Consider the following 20576-nt stretch of genomic DNA (forward strand, 5'->3'; position numbering starts at 1 on the left):
TGAGTGCGAAAGGGAAGCAAGCCACCTGGGTCAGAGGAGATAAGGAATTAGAACCATGTGACAGCAGTGGATGAATAATACAGAGGATTTCTTGTGCATCTAATATACGCCAAGCACTGTGCTTGTGTATATGCATTCTGTTGCCGAATTTTGCAACCACTTTGTTTTCCTTTTCTTTTTCTCTTTTTCTTATAAATGTGAATTCTGAGCCTCAGAAAGGTCAAGTAATTTGCTCAGAGACACATGACCTGAAAGTGGCTAGCCTAGTTCCTATTATGCTAAACGACTTGTAATTTCCCCGAGAGAACCGTTTTGCCCTGAGTTTGCAAGTGCTGTTCATTCTGCCCAGGAATGCTTTTTTGCCCCGACCCTTCTCATGTCATCCTGTGAAATGCCTACATGGAGTTTTACCTGGCCACCTCGCCATCAGCCTCCGGACCTGATGCAGACTGTACCTCACTCATCACTGGCCTGTGACCGCCTCTCCCATTACACCGTGCACCCCTGAAGGGCAAGGACTGTGTCTGATTCATCCCCATGGTCCCAGCACCATGGGCATACGTATTTGATGTTTGGCGAACTGAACCCCAAGGCTGCCAGACTGTACCTTCAGATGATGTCCCAAGTCGCTATCACTACTCACCCAGGCCAAGGTCATCATTCTCATTCGAAGACCAAAGGCCAGTGGACCAGACCAGGGCAGTAGCTCCTAGAGACTGTTGAAGTTTATATAGTTTGTGTCACCTTTTTCCAGGCAAGAACTCTCCTACCACCTGCACTGCCACTGTATCAATATACTTCCAGCTAAAGTAACAGAGGACCCACTCAAAATAGCTTAGATAGCAGGGTGGTTTATTAGGTCATGTATCAGGAAGGACTGAGGTTGGGTGATCCAGTAGATGTGCAATCATATCAGATTCTTTCTTATATTTTCATTCCCTTGACCTCAATGTGTTGGCTGCTATCCTCATGATCCCAAGATGGCTGCAGAAGCTCCAGGCACTACATCTTCACCAACCAAATCCTGCAACAAGTTCAGCTGTCTCTTTTAAAATGGTTCAAGTGGTAAATGTTGTGTTATGTACATTTTACCACAATTTACAAAGAAATTTTAAGGTGCTAACTGGATCACATACCCACCAATGAACCAATCACATCTCAATGATGCCATTGACATCAACTGAGACAAGTTGGGGTGCACCTGCATTGTGTGGCCAAGGGCGTTCGTAGGTGAGAGGAGAACTCTGGAAAGCACCGAAAGTAGGTGGAATGGGCATTCGGGTAGGCAACCAACAGCATTTGTGGTCCTCACTGTTACTCAAAGAAAAGCTGACTTCTTTGTTGTCAATTTCTCACAGACGCCCCTGCAGACCTCAGTCTCCCTGGCCCTCCTGTTCTCTGAGAGCTTGTGGTTCTCTCCTTTATGGAGGCAACAGAGGATTGTGGGTACGTGCATGGACACTGGAATTAGCCCTGAGTTCTGAGTTCAAAATCCATCTCTCCCGCGGACAAACTCCATGTCCTCGGCAAGTCACTTCGCCTGTTTCTTCCCCTGTGAAGTGGATATCAGTAACCATACCTACCTCACCACAGTCCATAGTAGGATGACATAAGGTGGTGCATTTAAAGAGCTTACTGCGGTGCCGGGGATGACACTGAGTCCTCGGTACGCTGGCTCTTATAATTTCCTATAATGTCATCCTTTTATTTATTACATAGTCACTGAGTGCTCTTGCATCCCAGGTACCAGGTTGGGAATGCAGCACAGAGAAATGAATATCACACTGCCTGTTTTCCCAAGGAGCTCCCAGTCTAGTGGGAGAGGCAGGTAGATGGGGCAAGTGATGGCACAAAGGAAAGGGCGATCACAGCTCCTTGAGGGAGTCAGAGAAGCTTCTCCTAGGAGGAGATGCCTGAAAGATGTGTTGGCATTTTCCAGGCACATGAGATGAGGAAAAGGCCTGCCAGGCAGTGGGAATGGCATGTGCAAAGTCCCAGAGGCTACAAGTGCCTCTGGTTTGTGGGGGTTTAGGATGAGAGCAGCCAGGAGGAGGGCAGCAGATGAGATCCATCCGGAAGGGCCTCGGATACCAAGCTAAAGAGCGGGGACTTTACCTGGAGGGCAGTGGGCAACCCCTTGGGGATTCTGAGGTGGGAGAGAGGCAGGACTGGAGTGGTATTTTAGAAGGAGTGCCTGGGAGCTCGTGTGAAGGCTGAATTTGAGAGGGAGAGACTGAGGAGTTGCGGAGCCCCGGTTAGAAGGGGTCAGGGGGTCATTCACAGGAGTGCCGCTCGGCTCTTCCCCTTTCCTCTCGCAGTGTCCCTTCCGAGGTCCCGCTGTGTCGGCTGGGAACCCGCTCCACCATGAACACTCGCTGCCCGATTCTCCACCTTGTGTGATGGAAGGAGCTTGGGCTCCCCTAACACACACATGGGACAGAGCAGCCCTCACCTGGCAGGGTCTGGGAAACCACTCACTCTGCCATGGGAGGAGTGAGCACCTTTCCCTCCCACATCCTTTCGCTTTGGCCTTCGCTTCGCCATCCTGCTGATACCTCCCTCCTCTTCTCACCTTGGGGACGTGCCAAGCGGCCCTTGGTGGCTTCTTCGCTCACACAGGACATTGTGACTCCTGTCTCAAGGTCCGCTTCTCCATCGCGGCCCCAGCATCACTTTGGGGACCTCACTCTCCTGGTCCGTGCTGCTCCCAACACCCTCCCATGCTCTCCTCCACCCAGCCTCCCACTCACATGGCCCCGCCCCCTTGGCCTCACCCAAAGCGTGGACTCTAAGACCCCAGACTCCTGGACCCCCCAGATGCCCACCAGAACCTTCTTTTGCTCCCAACCTCTTGCTCTCTTCCTCCTAATTCAGATTCCTGACATTTTGATTTTGACCACTGGGTAATGACTTCCACGCTGGCCTTGCCTCCACATCTCAGCCACCCTGCCGTCCCTCCACCCCTTTCTGTTGAGCTCTGCAGGAGAATCCTCCGGCTACCTGGGACAGAGCCACCGCGAAGTCACAGCCAGCCTCGACTGGGCCCCCAGCCACTCAAGCCCCACCCTCGTCAAGACGGCCGAGACAGCCAAGAGTGACTCCTTCAATTTCCTGCCCCTAAAACCAAACTCGTGATCCCTACCCAGAACCTCTTTCTCCCCAGATTTCCCCGTTGGTAAACAGCAGCGAACCTGATAAACAGGAAGCTGGGAGTTGTTTTTCATTCTTTCCCCTCTCTCACCTCCCACATCTACTCCATTGGCAAACCCTGTGGGACCTACCTCCAGACCGTTTCGCAAAACACGTCTACTGCTCACCTCGCTGCTACCGCTTTAAGCCACCTTCGCTGCTCACCTGGGTGGCAGTAAGCATCCCTGACTGGTTCCCCCACTTCTACACTATCCCCGACCGACACAGGCTTCACACAGTAGCTGGGGAAAACTTTGAAAATTATGAAGCAGGTCCCATCACTCACTCTCTGCTTTAACCTTCCAGTGATTTTCCGTCCCACTTACCATGAAATCCAAACACCATCCCTTATAAGGCCACATCCCTCTGGCCTCATTTATCGCCTCTCAGCTTCAGCCTTACTGGGCTTCTTGCAATTCTCTGAGAACGCTACACTCTTTCTTGACTCAGGGCCTTTGCACAGGTCCTCTGCCAGCTCGCCCTTCCTGTGGCTCTTCACACGGGCAGCTTCTTTTCTTCCTCCCCATCTCAGCTTATACATTATCCTGTCAGAAGGGCCCTTCCTGACCTCTTTGTCTAAGTAGTGCCCCATCATTCCCTGCCACAGCTGCCTTTCTGTTTTATCGGACCTTGTGTTTTGTAATCGCTTGCTGGCTTGTTCCCCTGCTGGACCCAAGTTCCCAGTGCCTGCATGTGAAAGAGTTCTTCTTCCGTCCACCGCCCTCACTCTTCCTGCATGACCCGACCCATTGCTAAGGTTGCCGACAACCTCCTAGTCACGGTGTAATGTAACTCCTTTTATTTCCTCCTTCCCTATAGCTCTGCAACTCTCAACATCCCCTCCTTCTTGGGATGCTTTTCTCCACTGTCCTGATTCCTGTTCCTTGTCCCTCAGCCTACCTCTCTTCTCAGCCCTTAACTGTGGGCAAGCCTATAGTTATTTCTGGCCTTCTGCCCTTCTCTTCCACCATGAACTGATATAGATAAAAAGTATAATATCTGTCCTGGCTGGTATGGCTCAGTGGTTGAGTGCCGGCCTGTGAACCAAGAGGTCACTGGTTCCATTCCCAGTCAGGGCACACACCTGGGTTACAGGCCCGGTCCCCAGTAGGGGGCATGCAAGAGGCAAGCACACGTTGATGTTTCTCTCCCTCTCTTTGTCCCTCCTTTCATTCTCTGTCTAAAAATAAATAAATAATATCTTTTTAAAAAGTATAATATCTAATAAGAAGGAAAGTAAGTGTGATGGTTAATTTTATGTTTCAACTTGGCTAGGCCATGGTACAGCCATTATTCCAGATGTTTCTGTGAAGGTATTTTTTTAGATGAGAGTAACATTTAGGTTGGTGCCTTTAAGTAAAGCAGATCACCCTCCATACTGTGGGTGGGCCTTACCCAATCAGGTGCAGGCTTCCATACAATAAAGACTGACCTCTGAGGAAAAGGGGATTCTGCCAGCAGACAGTCTTTGGACTCAAAGGTAACGCCAACTCTTCCCTAGGTCTCCAGCCTGCTGGCCTGCCCTGTAGATTTTGAGCCAATTCCTTAAAACACACACACTCTTGGTTCTGTTTCTCTGGAGAATTGTAATACAGTATGAACTAAATGTTAACTAAAAATCTCCTCAGCTCTTTTCCTTAATGAGATTTACTCACAGATACAAGCACGTTGGGCCTGACAGTTAGGACACCCGGGTTCTAGTCCCAGATCTGCCACTTGCTGGCTGGAGGATCGCATCCAAAACCCTTGATTTTTCTGAACTTGCTTCTCCCCTGCTCTTTCCCATCTCAATAAATGGCATCTCCAGCCACCCAACTGCCCAGGGCAAAACCCAAGAGTTTTTGTCCTTGGGTGGTATCTTGCCTTTACTCCCCGCCAACATCTGACCCGGCAGCAAGCAACTTCTCCCCTGCCCCCAGAAGAGGTCTGGCTCTGTGAGTGGGGCTCCATCTCCTCTACCACCACCCCGCTCCAAGCACCACCACTGCCTGCCTGGTCTCCCGGCTGCCCTCCTGCACCGGCAACATCCCTCCTGCGCCCGCAACATCACTTTGACTTTTAAAAAACATCAATCATATCATAGCGCTTGTATTAATCTCCTGCTGCTACTATAACAAATTACACAAACACAGTGGATTAAAATACAAGTTTATTGTCTTACTGTGCTAAAGGTCAATAGTCTGCAATGGGTTATGGGGGCTGCATTCCTTTGGAGGCTCCGGGGAAGATCTGTTTCCTGGCCTTCTCCACCTTCCAGAGGCCACACACAGTCCTTGGCTGATGGCCCCTTCCTTGCATCACTTTGACACCCACTCCTGTCATCCCGTGTCCTTCTCTGACTCTGATTCTCCTGCCTCCCTTTCTAAAAGACCCTTGTGAGTAGAGCAGGCCCACCTGGGTGACCCAGGATAATCTCTCCATCTCAAGAACCTTAACTTCATCACATCTGCAAAATCCCTTTTGCCACATTCACAAGTTTTAGGGATTCAGATGTAGATATCTTGGGGGGACTGTTTAGCAAAACACTCTTAAACGCATCTGCTGTACCTCGAATTAAAGTCGAACGTGTCCCCTGAGTCACAAACCCCTCGGTGGCCTGCCCCTGCTTGCCAACCCTGCCCACGGGGGCCCCTCGCGGTCCTTCGAAGGCACCAAACCCAGTCCTGCCGGAGAGCCTTTCTCTAGCGTTTCCTTCTGTCGTGCGGCCTGCCCCTTCTTGTCATTTGGGTCTCAGCTCAAATGCCGCCTCCTCAGGGAGTCTTGCGCTCGTCTGCAGTAGCTCCAGCGAGCCAGACTGCATGGTTCTTTAATAGCACTTCGTCTCTGCCTGACGTTTTCTCATTTATTACTTATTTCTTTTGGTGTCCGTGTGCCCCATTAGAACACAGGCACCTTCAAAGCTGGGCCCTTGTCTCTCTGCATCCCCAGCACTGGAACTCAACTAGCGGTACTGTTGAATGCATCGGTGAGCCTCAGTTCCCTCATTCTTCCGATGGGTATGATACACATTCTGTCTCCTCAGGTCACTTTGAGGAGCAAATGAAATGATAGTATCAACTACATCTTGTTGACAGTAATGAGTCAAGCACTTCACTAGGGACTCGCCATGTAAGATGGAATGTTCCCGTCTTTATGCACGGTCTTGGTGACAAAAACCCAGAAATCCTCTGAAGCCAGCTTCAGGAAAAGGAGGTTTATTAGAACGCTGCAACCCATCATCTGACATGGGTCCGGGAGGGGAGTGAAAGCGCGGGAGAGACGGGCTGCCCCCCAGGAACCGGGACGGTGACAGTGACTGTCCTCCCGCTGCCCCTCTGCACCACCCCTGGGTGCACGTCTGCGCCTTCTTTCTGAAGACCGGCCTCTTCTGCTTCCGCACGTCCACACGGGGCCCCACGCAGTCTCAACTCTCTGCGACCACACATCGGGCCGCCCTGTGTCTGCTTGTCTGTCAGTGTCCCAGCCCATGGCAGGGAGACAGGGCTCAGCTGCCCCGCACAGAGTCTCTGGTCAGCCCCTGGTGCGGTCCCCTGGGGTGGGATACTGGGGTCTGCGGACACAGGTGACTGACTGCCTGAGAGATTAGAACTACCCTTTAACTCACCCCCCCCCACCCCACCCTTGTGGTAGAATTCGTCCCTTCCACACAGGCTGCTTTGCAACAACTATGGCCACTTGTGACATACAGTCTCTATCAACCGCCATTTTGCTAGTTTGGGGCTGTGTCATCGAAGATCTTTTGAAGTGCCATTTGAACGGCTCCAGTAGGTGAAGCGGTGAATGCAACAACACATGCTTCCCCTCCTCCACTGTCAGCCCCTTAGGCGGGTTTCCCCGTTATAAATAGTGCACAGTGGGCATCCTGACTCCACGGGCTCCGCCTCAGGGCAGCCACTGAGGCCCCGGGTTTCATGCGCGCGCAACTCCTGCTACTGCGCTGCACCTCATTGCATTCCACGGATACTGCGTCTCTTACAAATCAAAGGTAAGACCCTCCAGCAGCCAAAAGATTAGGACTCATTAAAAGTGCAGGTGACAGTTAGCATGTTTGAGAAATAAAGTTTTAATTAAGGTATGCACCTTCTTTTAAGATATAATGCTATTGCACACTTAATAGACTACGGTATGAACATAACATTTATATGCACTGAGAAACCAAAAAATTTGTGTGAGTTGCTGGCTTTATTGAGATATTTTCTTTCCTGCGGCGGTCTGGAGCCAAACCCACAGTATCTCTGAGGTGTGCCTGTACCTGTTGTTTCTCTTAGTGCTCACGGCAGTGCCGTGGGCTGGATACTCTTATCCTCATTGCACAGACAGGGAGACAGGGCTTGCCCACTCAGGCAGCCCCTGTGAGTCGTCACAACCAGCAATGACAGACTCCAGGTTTGGAATCACAGCTGTGTGAACCGCCGCCCGGCTCAACCCTGGCAGTTAGCACCGCAGACACGGCTTCTGGGCACAGCGCTGGTGTGAGTGCCGTTAAGCCTCTGCAGCGCTATTGCCAACCTGCCTTCCGGCCCCCAGAGCGGTGCCTGAGAAACACCGAACTGGTGAATGGAAAGGGTGGCGATGTTTGAGGTCGTGTTTCCATTACGATGTCGCCTACACTGGGCCCTCTCTTTCAAGCACAGTAACGTTGCTGATTCTACAGGCAGAAAATGTGACCATTGCTTTAACTCGCCTCTCTTTGACAGTCGGTAAGATGGAATATACTTAACAGAGGTCTACCACTGAACATTTATGATTTGTCTCCTGTGAATTTTGTATCCATATGATTGAGCTGTTCGTCTACTGGGATCTTAGAGGGGTTTTCCCTTTAAGTTGTATAAATTGTTATGTGGCCAGAGTTGTAATGATTTGCCTGTCGTATTCATGGCAACGCTTTCCCCCAGCCTGCGGTCTGTCCCGTCCATCACGTGACCAGCGCGGCTCCTGGGTGTGCGTCCCTTCTCCTGGCAGGACCGCGAGTCTCCTCGGGCAGGGGCAGCTGGACCTCAGACGCATCCTGGGTCTCTCAGATCCTCGCCAGGGGCCTGAGCACACACCACATTTGTTTTAAAAGATTCTATTAATTTATTTGAGAGAGAGGGGAAGGGAGGGAAAAAGAGAAGGGGAGAAACATCCATGTGCAAGAGCAACACCCACCGGTTGCCTCTACAACGCCTCCAACCGGCACCTGGCCTGCAACCCAGGCGAGTGCCCTGCAGGCTGGTGCTCAGCCGGCGGAGCCGCACCAGCCAGGGCACAAAGCAGGTTTTGGCTAAATCCTTCTCCAGGTGACACGGCATCTAGTGTGCTTCGTGGACACTCCCCCTTCTTTCGATCGAAGCTCCTCCACAGGGACGGTATTACCATTTCCCGCTTTCTCACGAGGGAACTGAGGTGCAGAGACGCTGAATGACTTGCCCATGAGCACACCATCAGCCTGGGTACAAGCTCAAGTGTCCTGCTACCCATGCTCCCCTGCCACCCGAGCTGCTGGGGGAAGCCCAGGCCAGGAACCAGCAGCACGTGCTGGCCCAAACCCTCTTTTCTTGTGGGGTTGGACTCGCAGCCTCAGCCAATCAGTTGCTTTGCCCAGTGTCCATGAGCAAGTACATGTGTGTGCGTGTGCATGTGTGTGCATTGCACGGAATGAGGGGAGGGAAGGAAATCAGGAAGAATTTGGGTCTGAGACCGGACTGTCTTTGAATGCCAGACCAGAGAGTCAGGCTTCATGCTGTGGAATGAAGGACACGCAGACCTCAACCCACACCCTCTGCCCCTCCCAGGAACCAATGGCCCACTGCCCCGGGACTGCAGGGCCAAGGCTGGGAAGCCGGACACCCTGGGCACGTGGTGGGCAGAGCAGAAACAGCCTCCAGAGGCCTCTGGCCATCAGTTCTCCTCCACCTCACTGAGGAGGGAACCGGCCCCGGAGGAGAGGTCACTTGCCCAAGGTCACACTGCAGCTTAGAGAACAGAACCCACATGTCCCAACGCCAGTCACCCAGCCCCTCCAAGCAAAACCAGGGTGTCTATAAGGAGACGGCTGAAGCTCCCATTCATTCACGCATTTCATTTATTTAATCAGTATTTGTTAAGCACTTACTATATATCAAGTTCTGAACTAAAACGAGGACAATAGGCAACAATAAAAACTAGAAAACAGTGACAGGACAGACTTCATTCCTGCCCTTGAGGGCAGCCCAGAGACGAAGCGGGACAAATAACACAGCCGCAGTTCAGAGGAATGGTGCTTCCTCTGAGGCGAACTGGAGGCGATGGGAGCCCTGCGCAGAGGGGGACAAGCCATAAAAATTCCCGGAGAAACTGACTCTCCGCTGGGGCCAGAGAGCACAGGTTGGTCTGCTACTTACTAGGCTGTGTGACCTTGACCAAGTCGCTGAGCCTCCCTGAGCCCCAGGGAAAGGTCCAGAGGTGGAAGTAGGAGATGATGGAGTGCACGCTGTGAGGTGCAACGACTCCTTTTTTTAGCAGGGGCGTCACACGGTCAGTCGGGTTTCTGAGAGCTGGGCCACCCTCACTGCCATGTGCGGGGCAGACTGGCAGACTGGAGGGGTCCCTGGAGGCCCAGCTGGAGAGCTGGCCTGAGGGTAGGGTAGGAGGGCAGGGGTCCTGGGTCCGAGTCCACAGAGCTCTTGCCAGCCCTTCCTTCTGCCAGCCTGCCTCAGACAGGAGTTACACAGAGCAGGCTGGGCAGCCAATGAGGTTCAGGCAGTTGGGGCCCTGGACTCTGAGGGGAGGGGACAGGCAACGGAGAGCCCCTCCCCCACCCTGCAGAGGGAATCCTCAGTTCAGCCCTGCAATGCACTCGGGTTTGAGAAAAGGGGGCATAGGTGGAGGGACAGAGTGGATGGGGTGGTTGGCCAAGGCAGGCAGGAACTCCCGGGCTGAGACTGAAAATGTTCCTTGTGAGGTGTGTCTGTAGATCATCTGGGCCTGCTCAGGAGTTAGGTGGACGGAGTAAGGGCTTCACAGCCAGACGGGCCTAGTTCTGCCATTCACTTGGCTGTGTGACCTTGAGCAAGTCACTTAACCCCTCTGAGCTGCAGGTGACGATAATGTAACACGGAGATAATAATTACACCAGTTTCACAGTGTTATGAGAGAATGACAGGTACGATTCATTTAGTCAGCGTGTACCTACTAAGTGCCCATCATGTGCCAGGCACTGGAGTGAACAAAACAGAAAAACCTCTGGCCCCAGGGAGCTACGTTCTGGTGCACACATCCTATTCCACTGCGGTGCCCGGCACACTGCGGGGGCAATAAACGTTCACTCCGTATTCTCTCCTCCCACCTGATATTATTACCTGGGCGAGGGTCAAGGCAAGGACCCCCCTCCTTTCCTCCCTGTACAGCTCCTGACCCCACCCATAAACCCACAGAAGCCTCCTTCAAGGGCAGAAATGGGTGGGTACCCGACTACAGACCCTGCAGAGGTGCAATAGTTAAAAGTGTAGCAGTAGCAAGCACTGCACTTGGCCTTGGGATGGGGAGGGGAAGAAGGGCTCATGTCCGGGAAGCCCCCCCTTGTGGCTGGGAGACGAGGTCTCCCACGGAGGGCACGGGGCACCTCCAAGCACCATCCACACCGCCTGCCACCAAGCAGCACCCCGACTTCCCCAAGGGCCTGTGGTCTTTAGGATGCAGGAGATTTGACAGGAAAACTGGAAGAGCCGGGGAAGGCTCCCCGAGGGGGGTGCTGCCCCTCCTTATCCAGGAAGGACGCCCCTCCTGCTGAGGTGGAGGCACGACTGGGAGTGGAGGCCATTCCCAAGGGTGCAGCCCACCCTGGAGTGGAGACGGCTGCCTGGCCCCAGCCCTGAGTCGACAAGGTCTCCGTGGGCACCTAGGCAGGGCCAGGCCTTTGTGGCCACGACCTCCACGGGTTCTCCCCACAAGGCCTCTGTCCTCCCACTTGGCAGGGAAGCAAACCAAAGCTCAGAGAGGTTAAATGCTTCACACCAAATCACAGAGCAAGTCAACAACTGAGAGCTTAGGTCTGTTCTGATTCTAAAAACAGAGGAGAAGAGGAGGAGGAGGCCCCAGTTTGCCTAAGAACCCCGAGCTTCGGGCAGGGAAGGGAGCTGGGGAGTTGGGGTGCTCCTGGCAGCGGGGCTCTGACTCAGGACGCCCCAGCACATGCACGTGCTGAGCTGGCCGCCGGGGCAGGGGTGCCTCAGCTGCTCTGGGATCCCTGAGATCTAACAAGCAAAATGCATCCCCCCAGCTGCTTTGGGGTGTGCAGTGGGGCGGGGGGGACCATGACTCACACACACAGTCACCAGAGATGGTCAGCTGGGGAGAAAGTGGAGGGTGCCAGGCGGGGCCCCGGACACCCTTCTCGCCCGCTGTTCTCAGAGCTCCTCAGCCCCACAGCAGCCCACCACCACCACCACCACACCCGTCCTGCTGGGGCCTCTGGGAGCCTAGCGAGGGGTCAGCTAGGCCTGCCTGGAGCACCCCAGACAGGAGGGGTCCTGGGCCAGTCTGACTGGCCATGATGGAGGCCGCCTGTGGTCTCAGGGAAGTGGGAGAGGCGAGGGGAGAGAGGGGGGCTGCTGTTTCCAAGTTCATGGCCTAGATCTGAAGTGCCAACCAATGGACCATCTGGGCGGGGGAGTCATCACTCTGACCCTACGGGTTCGCCCACCCCACCCAGAGCGTCCCTTTCACTAGGAGCTGCTCAGGGGTTCCCCCGGAGGCCGGGGGGGGGGGGGGAGAGCGCAGCGAGGGAGGGGGGGCTGGGGTGGACGACGCCAGGCATCAGGAGAGGTGTTTATCATCCCCCAGCCCTCCAACCCGACCAGAGGCCCCAGAGAAGCTGGGGAGAGGCTGACTCCCTCCCTCCACCCCCACCCCAGCCCTGGTCCCAGGAGCGCAGCCTGCCCCACCCCACTACTCTGTAACCCCTCCCCCTGGGGATTGCTGTGTGTGGATCTGGGTGTGAATGTGTGAATGAGCTGAGAGAAGGGTAGTGCAAGTACAAGCGTGCGCTGTGGTGGTGAGGTTGTGTTAAGAAGTGTGTACATGCACATAATCAACAAAAGAAAAAAACAAACAAAATATAACCAGAGACATTGAAATGAAGAACAATCTAACAATAGCCAGAGGGGAGGGAGGAGGGGACAGTGGGGAGAAGGGTTTTCAGGAACCACAGTAAAGGACACAGGGACAAAACCAAGGGGAGGGTGGGAGCAAGGGAGGGGGTGGGTTTGGGTGGGTTGCGGGGGTGTGGTGGGGAGAAAATGCAGACAACTGTAATTAAACAATAAAGTAATTTATGAAACAAAAATAAATAAATAAGATTTGTGTGTTTTGATTTTATAAAAAGGAAAAATAACATGAATACAAGGGGGGGACCCCCCAAGAAAAACTGGAATTATCTTCTGGAGGGTGGGCCCCTTGTAGCACAGGCTTCCCCCACCCCAGGGGAGAGTTCCAGGAACACATTTGTATCGGTGTGACAGCTGGTGTTGTTGTGAGAGGCTGTGTTCAGCCTCAGTAAAATTTTTTTGAAGCCTCTTTCAATGCATTTGCCATTTCATGATGGGTGATTTACAAGCACACCTGCCCACACTGCATTGTCGTTTCTAGTATACATAACTGGAAAAAATGGTTTAATCTCCAATACACCAGTGTTCAGACACACACACATGCAAACTTTTCTATTTAAATAAGTCAATTCATAGTTCTGAAAATTAAATAAAAAGGATAATTTATTCAGTGGAAAAAAGAAGTGTGTAAGTGGGAGGCTTTGCTTCTGAGCGCATGTGCATTTGCTTATGTGTGTGTGTTGGACTGGGTTGCTAAGCACAAATGCATGTGCAGCTGTACACATCGGGGGGGCGGGGGAGGGCGTCAGAAATCACAGAACCTCAAGGGACCCGGAGATCTTTCGGTCCCGAGCCCATGTACTTAGTGCTGGAGCAGCTGTGTGTGGGGGTGCATGTGCGTGCATAGCAGAAGGGGGAGTAGAGACAGTAACAGTGACCAGGTGCTGATCCAGGTGCAGCAGCTGCCAGGCGCCAGGCCAGGTGCTTACGCACAAGATTTTAACCAGCCCAATAGCCCCATGAGGTAAGGAAGGTGACGACCCCATCCCATAAACAAGGGGACAGACACTCAGAGAACCAGAGCAAGGTCACAGGACTCAGAGGGCCAGGAACCCAGCCTACAGGCCACCCTCTGGGGCTGTGAGGCTCAACCTCGGCCTGTAGGGTGTCCGGATAGTGAAGGACCTGGGGAAGGGGGTGTGCGTCCCCACGAGGGGACAGATGTGGGAAGCGTGCAGGCATGAGGCTCTGCGAGCAGGGTTGCAAGTGTCAGCTGGATGTAGACACACCTCGGAGGGGCTGCCAGGCACTTGCCGACCACCGCAAGGAAGATAGCACAGCAATAAAGCAAGTTATAATCTTCCGCTGGTGGAAGGGCTCACCTTCAGGTTGTAAGAAACACCATCTGTGAAGCACCTCGAAGTACCACTCAGCACAAGGCATGCCTGTGTTCGGGTTTGAGCGCATCCCTGGGGGTGTGCACAGGTGGGGGTGCGCACACGTGGGCTAGAGAGACAGCGAATGGGGCCTGAGTGGGGGGGCGGGCAGGGAGTGGGCTGTGAGAGTCCATCGGGGGCCACGGCAGAGAGAGAGGGTGGGGAAGTGCGAGGCCATGTCCCGGGCTGAGGGTGCGCGAAATGCACCGAATGGTCTTTTTTTCCTTCTCTTTTCTGACTTCAACCAGGAACAGATGTCTGAGCAGGCGAACGAATTGGAAACATCTGAAACAACTGTGTGAGCTAAAGTATAATAAATAGAGCTTTCATCACATTCCCTGGAAGGGGGTCGATGGGGACAGGCCGGGGAGCACTGAGGGTTTTCAGGAACGGAGGGGCTAGGGGCTGAGTGGCCCGAGGACGGGAGGACAGACACACTGGCCTCCTCTCAGGAAAAACAGATTGCCTTGGGAGGATGGGCAGACAGACCTGCTCCCAACCCCTCCGAGCATCCCAGGCCTCAGTTTTCCTGTCTGTGTAGTGGGCTTGGTGCTTGCGCTGGGGTCTGAGACCCGGCACCCTAAAGGAGAAGCATTGCAAACTTGGAGACAGGCTGCCCGTTGACCAGACACAGCGCTGAGGGCCACCCACGAGGCCTGGGCACCCCCAGCCCCGCACCCTCACGGTCACCACGGCCTCCTCCCAGACTTCACTTTTCCAAAGGAAGACACGCTGTCCTTGCTGTCCCCAGATGTGCTGGTCTGAAGGGTCTGGTAAGAAAGCTGCAGCTGGGCTGGTGGAGCTGGGCGGGGGCCTAGTGAGGGGTGTTGGACGTGGGGCGTGCTGGCAGGCCTCGCCCCCACCCCACACCATGGCCTCAGCCCAGGCTCACATCTGCCACAGCTGCAGACGCACTCCTGAGAACTGCCTGGGGAGGGGAGGCCCCAGGCCTCGCTCTGACAGAAGCCAGATGCGGCGCCCAGGAACTCCAGGGAGGGAGAGATGGGCAGAGGTGGGCCTGGCGAGCCAGGGTCCCCAGTCCAGGCCATGGAGAAGCCGGGTGTGGGAGGTTAGAGCACAGGCTCAGGATGGACAGGTTTTTTTAAAGATTTTATTTATTTATTTCTAGAGAAAGAGGAAGGGAGGGAGGAAGGGAGAGAAACGATGTGAGACAGAACCATCAATTGGTTGCCTCTCATGCCTGCCCAGGCTGGGGACTGAACCCACAACCCAGGCATGTGCCCTGAGCAAGAAATGAACCAGCAACTGTCAGGGGTGGGGGGCCTCTGCCTGCAGGGCTCCCCCCCAGCTGCCACAGATGAGAATAAGTCTACCAAGACATGACCTGCTTGGGCAGGAAAGGTGGCCGATCTCTCAAAGGAGAAAGGCCACCAGCCTTTTCCTCAATGGGCTTTTATTGGGTTCATTTTGCACAGGAATACAGGTAAAGCTCATCAATCATTGTCAGGCAGTGAGGATCAAATAATAGATAGCATACAAAGAACTATGAAGGCTTCTTCTTCTGAGTCAGGGTCTGTTAGCTAAAGGGCTATAAAACTTGGGGAAACAAACTCATTTCCCTCTCAGACCCTTATCATTTAATTGAGAGCATTCTTAGCAAAGAAGATTTTGAAGGATTTTACATATTCTTTCTTAGGCCTGATCACCTGGGGAACCCACCCTTTCCAGCACAGGGCTGCACCGCCTTCTGTCATTGTTTCAGGCTTAAGTCAGGCAGGGGAAGTAAAGCGGCCAAGAGATTAGGAGACTTCTTGAAGATAGAATGAGGACTAAGACTATGTCAAAGCTGAGGGGCGAGGGTCCATTACCCCCTTTTGCTATAGCCCCCCCAAGTCCTTCCCTGGGGGCCCTGTGATCATGCCTGTCTTAGGTCGTCCCTCCCTTGAGGAATCTTACCCATCTGCCAATGCACTGGCTAACCGATCATGCACTGGGGGCCAGGTGGGGTGAAGTAAAAGGGGCAGGGGTGGCACCCCTACCAGAGAGATAAGCTTTGTCTCCTTAGTGGCTTACGGTCCGAAGGTCACTCACTCAGCCTTAGCCAGGGGGGTTATAGCTTCTGACACCAGGCAGGCAGTTCCCAACAGGCAACCTTTCACTCTGTGGAACATTGCCCAACCCACTGAGCTACCCCAGTCAGGGCAGGATGGACAGACTTTGATGTTGGAGACCCTGCTCAGGAAGAAGAGTAAGGATAAGGGGGCTTCAGGTCTCACCTTGAATGTCCCTGCCTCCAGAGGCCTCTTCCAGGCCACTGTCAAGGTGGGGACCCCTGCCTGGTGCTTCCATAAAATCCTGCTTCCCCCACCACACCAGGCGCCACCCATTCTGGTGACTACTTAATCGAGGATAACACCCATAGCCCTGGTCAGGTAGTTCAGTTGGTTAGAGCATCCTCCAGATACACCAAGTTCGCAGGTTCAAGTCCTAGTCAGGGTACATACAAGAATCAACCAATGCATGAGTAACTAAGTGGAACAACATATTGATGTTTCTCTCTTTCTCTTAAATAAAGGGGGGTTATGACACACCATTCTATTCCCCAACCCCCAAGACTTGGAGCTCCTCGAGGGTAGACATTGTGTCCACCTCACTGCTGTGTCCCCACTGCCTATTAGCGTCCAGCATGTGGCTACACGTTTTTAAAGCTAACATTTCCATAGCACTTACTTTGTGCCATGTGCTGTTCCATGAGTTTCACATGTAACAACGTGTTTGATCTTGAAATCCTTGAGGAGGGTACTATTATTATCCATCCTTTAGAGAAGACAGTTAATGCCCCCAGATTATGCATCTAGTAATGAGTGAATGAATGAATGAATGAATGACATAAAACAAGGTCCCTTTCTCGTGAGGGAGGCAGATAGTTAGTCACAATGCAGAGACACCAGTTGCAGTCCAGGAGCCGGGGGAGCCGAGGAAGGCTCCAACCCAGGAGCGAATGAGGGGAGCGAGCGAGTGGAGCTCCAGTGACCTGGAGCGCAGGCCTCAGCCCCAGTGGAGGCAAGTCTTCTTCTAGCTCATTCTCAAGGTGCTCACTCTGGTCTCTGGCTGTGGATAGTCCTCTCCTCCTTCACTTGACCCTCAGCCCTTCCCTGTCCCTTCCCCCAAAGCCCAGGCTGCCTCTCCTCCCTACCAAACCATTCTGCACAGACTGGGGGAACAAGAGGGAGGGTGTGGAGACCAGCCATCCTGCTCAGGTTCTCTGACCTGTCCCTGCCTTGGTCCTCACCCCTGCGTTTCCCCCGTCTGCTGAGGACATCACAGGGACAGAGGACTGAGCCCCTTGCTCCTCCTTTTGTTTAAGGAGACAAATTAAGGATGTTCTAAGCTTGGATGGGACAAGGTGTCCTCCCTAATCCAAACCAATTCTTCTCTTTGGCTGGGGCCGCCTGTGAACCCTCCTACTGGTCCACCCCTTCCCAGAGCCCCTTCCCTTTGAGAGACAGCCTTGGGCTCCAGCACCTGAGGTTGTGAGTCACCAGCGGCAGTTCCCAAAGGACCAGATCAGCAAGGTCCACTGGACTAGAGTCAGATGTCTTGAGAACACCTTGACCTTGGAGTGAGGAGCAAGAGCTGGGCTCTCCCTGGGTGACAGCGCAGCAGCCGTGGAGGGCTTGGGGGGCTGCCAGGCAGGGGGCTGCGGCTACCAGAGGTGTGCTTTTACGGTCTCTTCAGCCGTGAACCTGCCCTGGGAGTGAGGACATGCTGAGTATGTCTGCGACAGGTCTCCATCTGTGCACCTGACAATAAGCCCGGTGACATGTGCATGCCTGGGTATGCCCCCAGAAGTGCGTGTGAGTGTGAAAGTGACTCTAAGTGCCTGCATAGGATGGCTGTCCATGTGTGTTAGCCCTTGGCAGTGTGTGCGTCTGGGCAGAGGGTGTCTGTGAGTGTGTGCGTGTCAGAGTGAGGGTCTCGTGTAGGTCTGTGTGTGCCCGTGCGGCTGTGACAGCGAGTGTTTGAGCACAGTGGGAAGTGACAGGGAGCTCTGGCAGCATGACATTCACACCCTGCCTCGTCCTGGGTGGCCCTCGCCTTGCCCCGGGCCTGGCTCAGACTCTCAGAGGATTCTGGAACCTCTGAGAAGCCGGCGGCATCCCAGCCCTGCGCAGTCACCCAGACAGACCCGCTGGTGGGGAGGAAACTGGAGCCTTCGGAGGCTCCCGTGGGCCTAACTCAGTCACACGCTCGTCACGCAGCTTCTCCACTGCGAGCCCAAAGCTGCGGCCGGGCAGCTGCTGCTCGCCCCCCACTCCCCAGCCCAGCTCTGCTGCCCCGCGCTGTCCTCCCGCTGGGTGTGGGCAAAGGCTGAGCTCCCAGCCCGGCCTTCAGGGAGTGCTAATCAGAGGGGAAGTAACTGCAGGAACACAGAGCTGGGGGCACAGTCCGTCCCTGGACAGACCGGTGGACACAGGGGAAGGCCGTGTGGCTTACCCTCAGCCCCCACTGACACCCCTGCTCTGACGGCCCTCTCCATGGAAACCTGCCCCCTGCCCCTCTGGGCTGGCACTCGGGGGACAGGGCGCAGCTGTCTCTAGTGTGCTGGGAGTCACCCGGGGAAGTGGGAGAGGCCTGACCCCTCTTCCCTTCACACAGATGAGATGAGATGTACAGTCACCCCCACACCCTCACAGTCAGATGCCAACCCGCGGTGAAGAGCACCATCTCCCAGCAGCGGCTGGGAGGCGAGGAGAGGGCGGCTCCGCACCCCTTCCTGCCCCGGGGCTCACAGCAGGGCCTCAGGGCTGAGCCACCTGCCAGCCCAGGGAAGTGGTGCCTTGCCTCCCCCCTGAGCCCCCCTTCCCTTGCCCAGTGTCCTTTGCCTTCCCTGGGGGTCATTTGGGAGCCAGAAGTGGAGCCCCAGCCCCTGGGAGGGTGGGAGCAGGAGGAGGAGAGGGAGAGTGGCCTTGGGAATCAAAGAGCTGCAGAGACTGGAGTTTGGGCTCCACCACTTCCCTGAACCATGTGATCTGGGGCAAACTCCCGAACTTCTCTGAGCCTTCACACCAGTTGTCCTGTGCCCCAGGGTTGCCTGAGGGTTCCAGTGGCTCACTGATGCAGCACCTGTGAAGCAGTGCCCGACACAGTGGCTGTGACACACCTGGGGCCTCCGTGGGAATGTGGCAGGAGGGGGGACCGAAAGGCAGCAGCAGGCCCCGTGGGTGGAGGCAGGCGCTGGGCTGGCACGGAGAGCACAGGGCTGTGTGCATTCAGCTCTGAGGGCAGTGGGAAGGTCCTGTCCCCCGACCCCCACGCCACCCGGCTCCGCACGCAGAGCTGCAGCCAGCTCCCAGGGCTCCATCCCCACTCCACACTCACCCAGGGTGCCCACAGACAAACCAGTCCCTTCTCCGAGCCGCTGTCCCCTCCTCCACCAAGCAGGGAGGGTGCTAGCCCAGCCCGCCCCAGAGGGCTGGAGACAGGAGTGAATTACTGTAAAGGGCCCCCAACTGGGCCTGGCACTTTCAAAAGAAAGAAATTTCCTTCTCTCTCCTTCCTCTGCTTAAACTTGTCTGACAGGTACTGACCTCATCACTTTATGGGCAGTATTTTGATAACACTTAAAATGCCCTACGGACACCCACATGTCTATCAGCCGGTGGACGGATAGACCCCCTGCAGTCCACCCACCCACGGATCATGACTCGGCAGTGAAAAGGGGTGAGACACCGTTGCAGGCCATGGCGCGGGTCAGGCTCAAGAGGTGATGCTCAGTGACAGAAGTCAGATACCAAAGGCCACCCGTCCAGGGTTCCATTCATAGAAGTGTCGGAGAGAGGCAGGTCCCAGAGACCGAAAACAGATGAGCAGTGGCCTCCGACTGCACCATGACGACCGTTGCACAACTCTCACCAAAGGTCATTGAATTGTGCACTTAAAGTGCACGGTTGTGCAGGTGAATTTCACACTTCGGGAAAGCGATTCTAAAAGCAACCTGGGTGACAAACGGTGTCAGCCCTTTTGCCCTTCAGGATATTCCCAGTGACTTTCTGGAATTCCACGCCAGGTGTGTTCGCTTCCAGAGCCCATTACTCAAGTCCTTCATCTGGGAGATAAAAGGAAAAAGTGAAAAACACGTTTGTCTTCCACTCGGTAGCCAAGACTCAGCTCCCGGGAGGGAAGAACGAGGAAGCGGGCCCGGCCCCCCGGAACAGCCGTTCCCTGGAGAAGACTGTCTGTCTGTCCCTTGCAGGCTGCCCCTGCCTGGACAACGGGACCTCCCCGGGTGCCACCGAGCGCTGGCTGCCCTGTCCCCCCACCCCCCGCACACAGCAGGTGCTACAGGTGCGGCCGTGCCGCGGACATCAGGCCTTGCCCTCGGTACTGCACGGACATCTTTCCACGCCTCACGGTGATGCTCTTCTTGCACAAGTGAGAGCTACCACTTCCGCTCTGCAGACAAGGAAACTGAGGCTCGGGCAGAGGAAGGCACTTGCCCAAGGCCACACTGCTGTGCACCAAGTGTGACTCCGGGCAGAGCCGAGCAGTCCCAGAGCCTCCTTTCCTCCACCCACTGTCCCTCGAGTCGCCAGGCCCACCTCCTCCCACCTCGTCTGGTGTGGCCCAGCTCCCTCTCCAGTTGGCCAGTCTTCCTTTGTCCCCTCCGCTCGCCTCCGTCTCTCAGCCTCCCTGTCTCTGTCTCTGTGTGCGTCTCTCTGTCTCTGGCTCATTTATTTTTTAATAACCACAATAATGAGAAAAGCTCCTTTCCGACCCTCCTGGGAAGGGAGACAAAAGAAGGGGAGCCCAGGGAAGAGGGGGAGGGATAACCTCCCCTCATGCTCCTGAGAAATTTAATAAAGGGCCTGAGAAAATGCTGGGCTCCACCACCAGCCATACCCTGGGAAAGGGGCGCCCCGCC

Source organism: Phyllostomus discolor, chromosome 5 (genome assembly GCF_004126475.2).
Source record: "Phyllostomus discolor isolate MPI-MPIP mPhyDis1 chromosome 5, mPhyDis1.pri.v3, whole genome shotgun sequence".
Taxonomy (NCBI): domain Eukaryota; kingdom Metazoa; phylum Chordata; class Mammalia; order Chiroptera; family Phyllostomidae; genus Phyllostomus; species Phyllostomus discolor.